The sequence below is a fragment of the Phacochoerus africanus genome, chromosome 11 (assembly GCF_016906955.1).
Source record: "Phacochoerus africanus isolate WHEZ1 chromosome 11, ROS_Pafr_v1, whole genome shotgun sequence".
NCBI classification, from domain to species: Eukaryota; Metazoa; Chordata; class Mammalia; order Artiodactyla; family Suidae; genus Phacochoerus; species Phacochoerus africanus.
This window is the reverse complement of record NC_062554.1, coordinates 135,057,766-135,068,748: the sequence shown is the minus strand read 5'-3', so window position 1 is coordinate 135,068,748 and position 10,983 is coordinate 135,057,766.

Below are 10,983 nucleotides of genomic sequence, written 5' to 3'. Positions count from 1 at the left end.
CCGAATCCAGCATCAAGACAGTCTCACCTCCCTTGGAGATGCACCCACCGGCGTGGTTACCATTTCTTCTCAGGTGTGGGGTTGATACCCCTTTCACTGCAGGGCAGGGCTGCCAGGACCAGGAAGGAGACTTTTCATTTTTGTTACGATGGCTGAAAGCCACCAACAAACGTTTTAAACAAGGGAGTAGATCTTGGGTTACGTTGCGTCATGAAGCATCAAATTGAGTGGAGGAAGCAGTACCGTCCACCCAAGAAACGAAGGCTCGAAAAAGGGAACATAACTGAGTCTAGGTCACAGCGCCACACCTGGTTTGTGCCTGGTGTTAAATTTTGCTTCCACAGCATCTGGGACCCAAAGGGCCACGACTGCGCCCAAGTGGCTTAAATCCCACAGCGGCTTTTAGCTCCTCCTCCTCTGGGTCAGCATCACCTGAGGACTGAACTTGTACCTGTCTTGACCTTTTGAGCAGGAAACCCCCGAGCAAGCCCCGGATTGGACTATGAACTGTGTGTATACGTCTCTACTGACTCTGTCTCATCTCCGTCTCTCTCTTACACACACGCACAGACACACACACACACACACACACACACACACACGCACGCACGCACGCACAGACACACACACACACACACACACACTGGGCCTGCTATGACTGACCAGGTCCTCTGAGCTCTGGGCCCTCCCGCAGCCGACCCCATCTCTTGGCTCTTGGCCCCCTCATGCCTGGGTCATGTCCACAGTATAAACAGAGCTCCTGGCAGGCTTTGTGCCAGAATGTCCCCGAGATCCTGGCTGCGTTCACCCATGTGAGCTGACCCTCAGTCCAAAGTTGTTTTTTTTTTTTCCCGATTACAGTAGGATCCATCATGTCTTTGTTGGAAAAGTTTTTCTGTTACTGTTTTTTTTTTTTTTTAACTTTGCCGTTTCTTCAAATAAATATTAGGAATGGAGAAAGAAACTTCTATTTGCCTGTGCACTGGACTCTCCCTGAGGGAAAAATACCATCATGTTGTTTTTCAGATGTCTCACTATCTGAGAACAAAATCAGCAGGTGAAAAGAAGAAAAACTATCAAGAAGCGTGAACCTTGACGGTAGAGAGAAAAGATTCGGTCAGGGAAAAAACTTGGGAACTAACCAGTGACTTTTCTTAAGAAGAGAGTAATCCCAGAGGGCCATCAGCTTTGCCCACTTTTAGGTATTTGTGTAATATTTATTGTATTTATAGTCTGTACTGTTTGCAAGCTACTTACATCTATATGACATTTTTTGAGAAACCTCAAAAACTAGATAGAGCATTTGGCCTTAGTCCTAATTTGAAGAAGATGCGACCATTTCAGGAAGACTGAAATCTATAGCTGTTACAGATGTGGATTTTTTTTCTTTTCTTTTCTTTTTTTTTCTTATTTAGGGCCACACAGGCAGCACATGGAAGTTCCCCAGCAAGGGGTCCAGTCAGAGCTGGGGCTGCCAGCCACAGCCACAGCCACGGCCACAGCCACGGCCACAGCCTCAGCCACAGCCACAGCAACGCAGGATCCTAACCCACTGAGTGAGGCCAGGCATCAAATCCAGGTCCTTGCGGATACTTGTTGGGCTCGTTACCACTGAGCCACGACAGTAACTCCCACAGACCTGGGTGTGTTGAGTGCGCGTCTGGAGGCCGTTCTCTGCCCGAGAGGCCTGTCTGGGTACATTTGATCCCTCGAGCCTCCACTGAAATGTACACTGTCCCTTGTCATTTCGTGACATCACACAGCCAGGCAGACTGCCGTCCTCGGAGGGAAGGTGTGCCCCGGTGACCTTACCAGGAGGCTCCTACCAGTGGCGAGGAAGATATGCAGCATCTCCAACCCTTGATAAATGATAATTGTGTGAAAATGAGGTGTTTTGATTAGGGTTACATTTTCACTTAGAATTACACAGTGCTCTGTATTGACTGACTACCTCTCCCTGCGGACCAGACTTCGCGTCCCCTCGGAACTGTTATCGTAGATCCACGATGGGTCCGGCAAGTCCAAGAGGCTCCCCTCGGACCTGAGTTCCGTGTGTAATGCATTCGCCGCATTAAATCATGTCACTTTCTTCTCAAAAATGTTAGATGGGTTCCCACTGCTTTTAGATTCAGCCAGACTTAGCTGAGCAGCTAAGTATGACCAAAACCAAAACCCAGGAAACAAACAAAAAATGAGACCAGAAGATTTTCACGATGCATGGCCTTCTTTTCCTCAGATGGACTCGGTCCCTTAATAAACCACGTCCTCTCCTCGTGCAGTGCTCTGTGTTTTCTCCGTACTTTGTGTGCCTTCCTAGAAATGACCTAGCTGCCTGGGCCTGTTTGCTTCCTGTTCCACCCGCTCCTCATTGGAGTCTAATATTCTTCATGAAAAGAGCATTTCTAGCTTATCAAAAAATCCCTAGCATCAGGCCTGGTGCCCAGCAACCACAGATGCTCAATAAATTTGGTGAAATTTAATTAAATTCTAAATATATAATATTTCCCTTATTTGGCTTAAAGCATGGAGAATACAGTTGAACCTGTCTTCAAATATATATACACATATACACACATATATATACACACACACACACATGTATATACCCGCACACACATATATATGCATACACACAATATATGTTTAATTCTTTGAACACTCACACACATATATATGACCGGGTTGCTATGTTGAACAGCAGAAATGGACTCAACACTTTAAAGCAACTATACCCTAATCAAAAATAAATTTTAAAAAATCCTAGGTTTTCAGGGGTGGGCTTTAAGTGTACTATAAATTAGTAGAGAGAGAAGAATGAAAAAAAAATGAGGTGGTATAGGCTCAGATCTGAGGAATAAAACGGGGGGTAAAGTGGCAGAAATCGTGAGACATTTGAGTCATGACCAAGTGAAGGCAACACACGGGAATCCATCAACCACTCTGAGAAAAAACTCATTTTCATTGATGAGATTTGGGGGGTGGGATTTGGGATGATGCTTAAGTTCCCAAGCAACCTGAGCTTTGCCAGGTCTGTAGTTGTAATTATTGATAAGCACCTTCAACCCTCAGCAACAGCGGGAGCCCTGCGACGAGGTGAGAGGAGTCGCTGTGTCAGGCAAGGTGGCCTAGACGTTATGGATGTGATAGAGCATAACCATCAGCTTAACCCCACACAAGGCTACCGTTTTCCTCATTTTAGAGGTCGTGGGCGTCCAGCATCCTGAAGTGAATTGCACAGTTTTAGAGCCGTTTCGTCCGTAGCTTTATTTGAGGTCTTTGTGGATAAAATGTGTATCCAGTTCAGAAATATGACAAAAATCACATTTTCAAAGATCCTTTTTTTCAAAGCAACACTAGCATGGATAACAATGACAGCTGAGACGTCAGCCGTGCCGGTGGACAGACCTGACATGGGATCTCGAAGCCCTCCTGGGACGAACAGCAGACGAAGCTCTGCCCGGCCTGCACGCTAGCCAAGCATGTGGGCCTCGGGTTTCTCATTCACAATATCTGCCTGTGACATGAGCTCTAGCTGACTGTCACCCAACGCTCTGTCTCAGATTTTCCACCTGTGAAAGGAAATGGTTCAATGAGATTGATCTTTAAGGTGTCTTCCAGCGATTATATTAAGCTAACCCATTTGCGTTTTAATTACAGTTCAAACCCCCAGGCTGAAAACTGGTGACTCTGTTCTGACTTTTAGACAGAGAACATTCGCTCGTTTGCAAAACCACAGAGAAGAACGGGGCTGGTTCTTACTTTTATAAAGTTACACAAGAATCTTTGCAGAAACTGGCGCATCTTTCCTCCTTTCCTAGGAATCCCGGCGTCAGAGATCATATTAAAAATTACCCTGCTGAGCTGCTAGACATAGTGAAGGTTAAACCGCCACCTCCCCTTTTGAATTCTAACTCGCCCACGGCATCAAGATGAGCCGATTAAACATATCATAAAAGGAATCCAAAAATAAAAGGAACAGCAACCTGGCCCAGGAATGTTTTAGTTTACTCTCTAGATTGCCTACAGCCTTATTTCAGGCCTTTCTGTTCATCACTGGCAATGTCTGCCCTTGGAGAACTGCATTTTACTGTCCGTGGTTTATTTAAATGTTTGTCAGTGCTGAGGGCTGATGGCAGAACCCGGGTCGTGCTCAGGACCTGCTTGCTGCCCCTCTGCCCTGCAGCTCTGCCTCCTCCTCTCTGAGCACAGAAGAGTTTCCTCATTGATTTCCTTTCTCTGATAGTGCCCTATTTCAAGTCGCTGTAAATACGAACCCACAGTTTTAGCATCTACGTCACTGTGGATTAAAGCACAGACACGCACGTGCAGGCATGCGCGAGAGCGCGCGCGCGCACACACACACACCCTGCAGTGGCCCCTCATGACCTGCAGAATTGGGTCCCCCTTTCCGAGACTGGTATTCAAGATCTTCAACTTGACCCTAGTCAAATTTCCTATACTCAACTCTAGTTATTCCAGAGCAGAAGGGGAAGCGACAGCGTCAGTGGGGTCTCAGTGTCGTGTGGGAGCTGGCCGGTACCTGCTCATAAGAGCGGATTCCTGCGATTTTCCAAAGTGTTGTCATCCAGTTGTAAACACAGTCAGTGCGAAAAGTTCAGCTGTATCCATGGGCAATTAGATCAATTAAAAGCAGTGCTAATAACTGCTGAGCATGCATTGCCTCCAAGTTATCGCGTGCGTTCTACCCTTACCTGTGCTCTTGAGGTATCTGTGCAGTGGAAATGTGTGACGTTGCACTTCTGTGCATCTTCCCAACTCCGCAGGTAGTGAGTGAACTCACACTGATAGTCTTAAACTGGCCACAATGGAATATGCGTACCATGGAAATTGACAAATGCTGCAAATCAAGGGTTTTTTCCCCTCAGAGAGACGGTTAAACATCAAGCAGCTTTTTGCCCATCCCAAGCCTGTTCCAGGGAACTGTCTCCTCCAAGGCTACTGTTTCTTTTACTTTCAAATCCTCCTTTTCCTCCAGCTTTTTACTTTTAATTTGCAACATTATAACTCCCCCCCCCCAGTCCATCTCAACAGTTTTCCAGTTATCATCATACATTTGTCTTAGTCTATCTTACCCATTTGAATTCAGCCCCTTTGGGGGCTGGTCCACACGTCTGACTTGTTTATTGTGACGACTCCCGGGGCCCCGCAGAAAGCCTTGGATGCGGTCCATTCCGAATAATTTGCTGTTGAATAAATGAGAACCTGAGCATTGAGCATGTCCTAAAAAATGGAGCCACCTCATCCCTCACATTCATTTGCTCTGCACTAGATCCCAGCTGTGTTTTTCCCTGAAGGCCCCCATCAAAGGTCACCATTCTCTCCAACTTTTGGAGATTTGGAAAGATTTCATGGTATCACCAGCATGGCTTTTACTGCTTTTTTTTTTTTAATTTATTTTGAAATTCTGGCCTGGATGCAAGGGCGATTCTAGGGCTTGTGGGTTTGAGCCCGAGCCTGAGGGGGTCCTTGGGCGCACAGGAGAGCCGTGGTCAGAAGAGCGGGGCACAGAGAGGCCAGAGACATCCTTCCTTACAGCAGGGCTCCAGTTCCACTGGCCCCGGGTGGGGGCTTTGCAATTTGCCATTCTGCTTTCTGGCAGGATATCTGATCTTTAGGAGAAGAATACATCATCCTAAGATAAAGATGCTCTTGAAAATTTTATTGACAAAATCTATTATTAATAGAGGATGGCCTATGGCTGTATTTCAACTCAGTCAATGCAGCTTATTTATTATCAGTACTTTTTTTTCCCATTACAAAATAGTACATGGTAACGGGTAGCAAATCCACACATTATAACTAGAAAAACATAATCATCACCCACAATTCAAACATACCAAGGGGAATCCATGCTAAAAGAATAAATATGTCATTGTTTCCATTTTTTTACATGTTTGGGATCTGATGATAACCATTTTGGACTGCAAACATTATATTTTGTAATATAGAAATCTGTGTAGGCAATGCCAGGGGTAAAATACCATATCACATAGATTTAGGAAATTTTCCTGAAAGATTTCTTATTTTCAAATGGTTTCTCAAGGGTTCATCATGAAAAATAATGCTCCAACAAACATCTTTTAATATGAAACTATCGTAGCATGTCAAAATTTTTAATCAGACCCTTCAAGGTGATATTGTGAAAACTTTAGTGTTTTCATAATTATTTTCAGAGAATTTTTCTCTATTTATGTTCTATATCTATAAGCTCATAATAACTTTAAAATAACTTTGATAATTTTAGGACAAAAATGATACCGTATTTTTCAATGGATTTTTCCTCAGTTATATGTATTTTAAGTCCATTTATTTACTTATTTTTAGTTTTTTAAATTTTTTTATTTGTTCAGCTTAATTTAATTTTTATTTTATATTGGAGTACATTTGATTTATAATGTAAGTCGATTTATTATGTGTTCTATGTACCCATGTCTCCAAAATTATTCAGTCAAATCTATTGATATTTTCTTTTGTGATTTCCTTAGTTGATTTTGTAATAAGTGTATTTTAAAACTTTGGGGGGTTTACAGAAAAGTTCAGCAGATGGCAAGAGAGTTCCCATATAACCACACCTAGGGTGTCTCGTTATTGACACTTTATATTTTTACCACACACTTGTCACAATTAATGGATGGATATAAACTCTATTAGCTAAGGCCAATGTTTTATTGCGATTCCCTTAGTTTTATCTACTCTCCTTTTTATGTCTCAAGAGCTCATTGAGGACGCCTTCTTGCACTCACTTGCCATGTCTCCCCAGGCTCCTCTTGGCTGTGACCATTTCTCAGACCCTTCTTCGTTTTGATGGTCATGACAGTTTGAGAAGGGTCACTCAGGTGCACTAACGACTGTCTCGCAAATGGATTTGTCGGATGTGTTTCTTATGACTAGACCGGAGGGACTGGTTTTACGGGGAAGACAATGGAGGGGCACTGCCCGTCTCATGGCATCATGTCAGGAGGACATAGGGTCAACATGGCATCAAGGTGGATGGTGATCTTGATCCCCTGTCTGAGACGGTGTTTGTCACACTTCTCCAGGGCACAGTGTTCCCCTTTCCATTTATCACCTTCGGAAGGAAGTAACCACGTGCAGCTCACTCCTAAAAACGGGTGCTCGGTGCTCCACTCCTTGAGGGTGAAGAACCTCCATCAAGCATATGCTGCATTCTTCTGCGTGGGAGCTTCGTCTGTTGTCTCTCTCTATGAATGTGCTGCACAGGTTTACATTACTGGGGACTCATGAATATTTACTTCATACTTTATTTTATAATCCGATACTGCTTTGTCAGTTTTGTTGCTCCAAATGTCCAGCTTTGGCTACTAGGAGCTTTCAGTTGTTTCCTGCCTCTGTAATAAAATCCTATGATTGTTATCCACCCCCCCTTTTTTGAGCACTTCCTTATCCTAAGGCATCATGTGATGATCCAGGCTCTGTCTCCTGCATTTCTCCAAGGAGCCCTGCTTCCTTTTATTGGACAAAACTCTCAGAATACAAGGTCTGGGTGCCAGGCTGCTCCTTGCTCCTGGGGTGTAGTTGATTCTAGGCTCACTCAGCTGACAGTGCAACTAACACACATCATTAAATATTTCCATATGCAACCAGCTGTATCTCTATTAAGCGAAACGTGAGTTTGTACGAACGCCTCCAAATCAACCCACCGCCACATGGATCATTCTGGCCCCCTCCCCTTGTTTACAGAAATCCCACTTCTATGGAGAGAAACCTGGCCCCCATCATCCGCTAGCTATTTACTTAAATGTGTGTTTCCTTTATACACTGATAACAGTATCAGAATCGTTAACCCACACTCCTGCTGGAAACCACGCTATCAACTAGATTGTGGTGCTTTTGTGCTGTCCGCTGTTGTGTTTAGTCTTAGAGATTCCACTCATTTCCATAGTTAGCGAGGGCAACACCCCTTCCTCCCCTCCATCAGTGAAGTGATTTTATACAGCTGTAACGCAGTTGTATTATTTTTTTCAAACTCTGCACTACCTCCTGGATGTCCTGACCACTATATATATACACACACACACGCATATGCATGTATTTATATACACACTCACACACATATGTATACATACACATACGTTTTTTATTCTTCCTGTTTTCAAGTTCTAAGAGTTTTAACAAATACATAGTTTCATATGTGTATTTACAGTGTAATAGTGAATCATTTCACCTGGGTCGAGGACGTGCTGAAATGGGTTGCTGGCCGCGCCTCCCACTAAACTCTAGGTTGACGTAAGCCATGGCAGAGTGGGTGTTTTTACTTGCATGTGTGATGGGAGTCTCAACAACAAGTGTCCAAAGTTGTCGTCATGATCCAAGCTGCCTTTCCAGCGACTTACCACGAGCCCGCTCCTTCCACAGACCTCCAGATCTGCCGTGGCAACTCCATTCTACCAGCCTTTCAGGCCCCGAACTTCGGATTCGTCCTTTACTTTTCTTTTCTCTTCCCCACATACCCATGAGCAAATTCTATTGGCTCCACTTCCACAATGCACCCAGGCCTTCAGCTTGGTCTCTGTTCCAAGGCAACGTGCACAGGAAGAACCCCTCTCTCTCTCTCTCTCTCTCTCTCTCTCTCTCTCTCTCTCTCCCTACCCCCACCAGGTCTCTTAATCCCCTCATTCTCCTTTGTTCTCCATAGCATTTGGCATCACAGATACTTAAGTTGTGTCCCCTGCACTACGTTGTGAAGGCAGGAGCTTGTCTAGTTTATTTACTGCTATTCTCCAGTGCCTGGAATAACACTGTTTCAACAAATATCTGTTGCGTGGTGACTGGAGATTATGTGTTTGAAATAAAACATGGTTTAAAAGGGACAAAACTCTCTGAGCTCTTTCTATGGCCACCAGCTGGGATGGCGTCTCTGAACACCTGCCCTCCCTTCAGAGAAGGAGGGCGCTGGCATCAGCATGACCCCAGAAGTCCACACAGGGAGCCACTTCCATTCCCAAAGCAAGTTTGCTGCCAGGAGGAGGCTCTGGTGCCTGGGAAGTGGGGGCACAGAACTGAAGTCTCAGAGCACGCGTGCGGCTGGGCAGCGATGTGGGTTCTTTTCTGTAGGAGAAAAAGCAGGATGTCTTAAGCTGTTGCTGAACCTTCCCCAGCCTCCGGGAATGAAGGATCTTGAAGTAGCTACATTACTTGACTTCTCCCTGTAAATCCTTAAACGCCATCTCCGACTTTCCCAACTCGTTCTTTGTATGTTGTCCATCTTCTAAAAACCTGCCTGGAAGAAAATAGGGGAGGTTCATTTATGTCTTTGATTATTTTCAGTTTCCTTGTTCCAAAAAAAAATCTGCATTTTCAAGTTTCCTCTTCCCAAGCAAGTGTGTCAGTGTGCCATTATATCATATCCGAATTTATCCTGAACAGTATGTCACTTTATTTAGGTTCAATCTGGGCAACAGATCCCTCCCCTTCGCTTTCCTTTACATAGTGTACAATTTTGGTCTGGTTTTATGTAAATTGCATAGAGATTATAGAATTTGAAGCTTCTTTTATCCAAGTTCCACCACTTGTTAGTTTAAACATTCCAGAGATGGAGCAGGAGCATGGCCAGCTGGGGCCGAGGCATATGAGGTCGCCCCCCCCCATCTCCAGCATGAAGCCCGCATTTACAAAATGTGTCTTGAAATGTGGCTTGGAATCAGTAATAAGATTTCAGGCCTTTGAAGTCATTGCTTCTAATTTCCCTTCCACCCGCAGCCTCCTTCTAAGGCAGAGCCTCACCTGTCCTTCATATGTACCTTTAGAGATCAGTGACTATCATGAAAATTTTTGCAGAAATGTGTATTTATGAGAATATTTATTTTATCGGAGCTCATAATTTTAATCAGATTCACAACCAATCTACAGTTTCAAAAAAAAAAAGCACCCCTAATCAAGGAAGAAAAACAACCACCACAACCACCTAGACTCAATTCAGCCCCTTTTAAGGAAAACTGTGGTTTCCTTTAATAAAATTATAACAACGAACGGAAAAACGAATGTTTAGGGACTAAGCAGCCTCAGAATCTTGCTTTAGGGCTTGGACATCTCTCCACAGTCATTGCAGCACCTGCCTCGCTCCTGTACTGGTCTGTCCCAAACGTGAACACAGCGTTCAGCGCCCTGTAACACACACAACCAGATCAGCATGAAGACGAGTCTATACTCAACTCCAGTGGCAAACACCATGGAAAGAAACACAGCAGCACCACCTGATTAGATGGTCTTCTCCACGCATCTCCAGTATTCTTTCTAGGTAAGGGTTGTTCCTGCCATCATTTATAATTTAAAAAAAAAAAATCCAGTCCCTTAAAAGCTGTCTCAAGCTTTTCCGGACACTCTGGTGTATAAAGCGGAAGCTCAGTATGACACGTTCCAGCAGGGCTCTCTCTGGGCCCCTGGGGTCCCTCGAGGCTGAGGCTGACTGGACGTGTCCTCTCCAGGGACGGATACCAGGAATCAGCTGCCTTTGGGTCTTGACTCTCCCTTGAAACTGTTCTTTTCTGAGCATATCCCATAATGTCTTTCTTATGACTTTCTTCCTGGCTCATTCTTCAAACCCACAAAACTTCCTTCAGGCTATCATGTAAGCATTTTCCTATATGTGAATTTTCTCAGTAGCTCGGAGACAAGAGCTTACAAAATGCACTGGGTCAGTAATTGGTGCCTGCTGCCGACAGCCAAGAAAAAAATTATACTCTGCACACCCACAGGCCAGGAATCTGCTTCCCTCAAGCTGCTCCACTTGAATCTAGGAAGAGTCCCTTTCTGCATTGTGCTCTTCTCACCTCTCTGACCCCCACGGAAAGTAAATGTGCTCGAGGAATTTTCCTGGCTTGAGTGGCTCCCCTTCCACTCAGAACATTTGCCAACAACTAGAACCACAGACAAAGCACTCGGGTGTCAGGGCCAATTCGCTGCAGCAGCTGGTATTACTAGTCACGCGCTCACTTGTTTTCA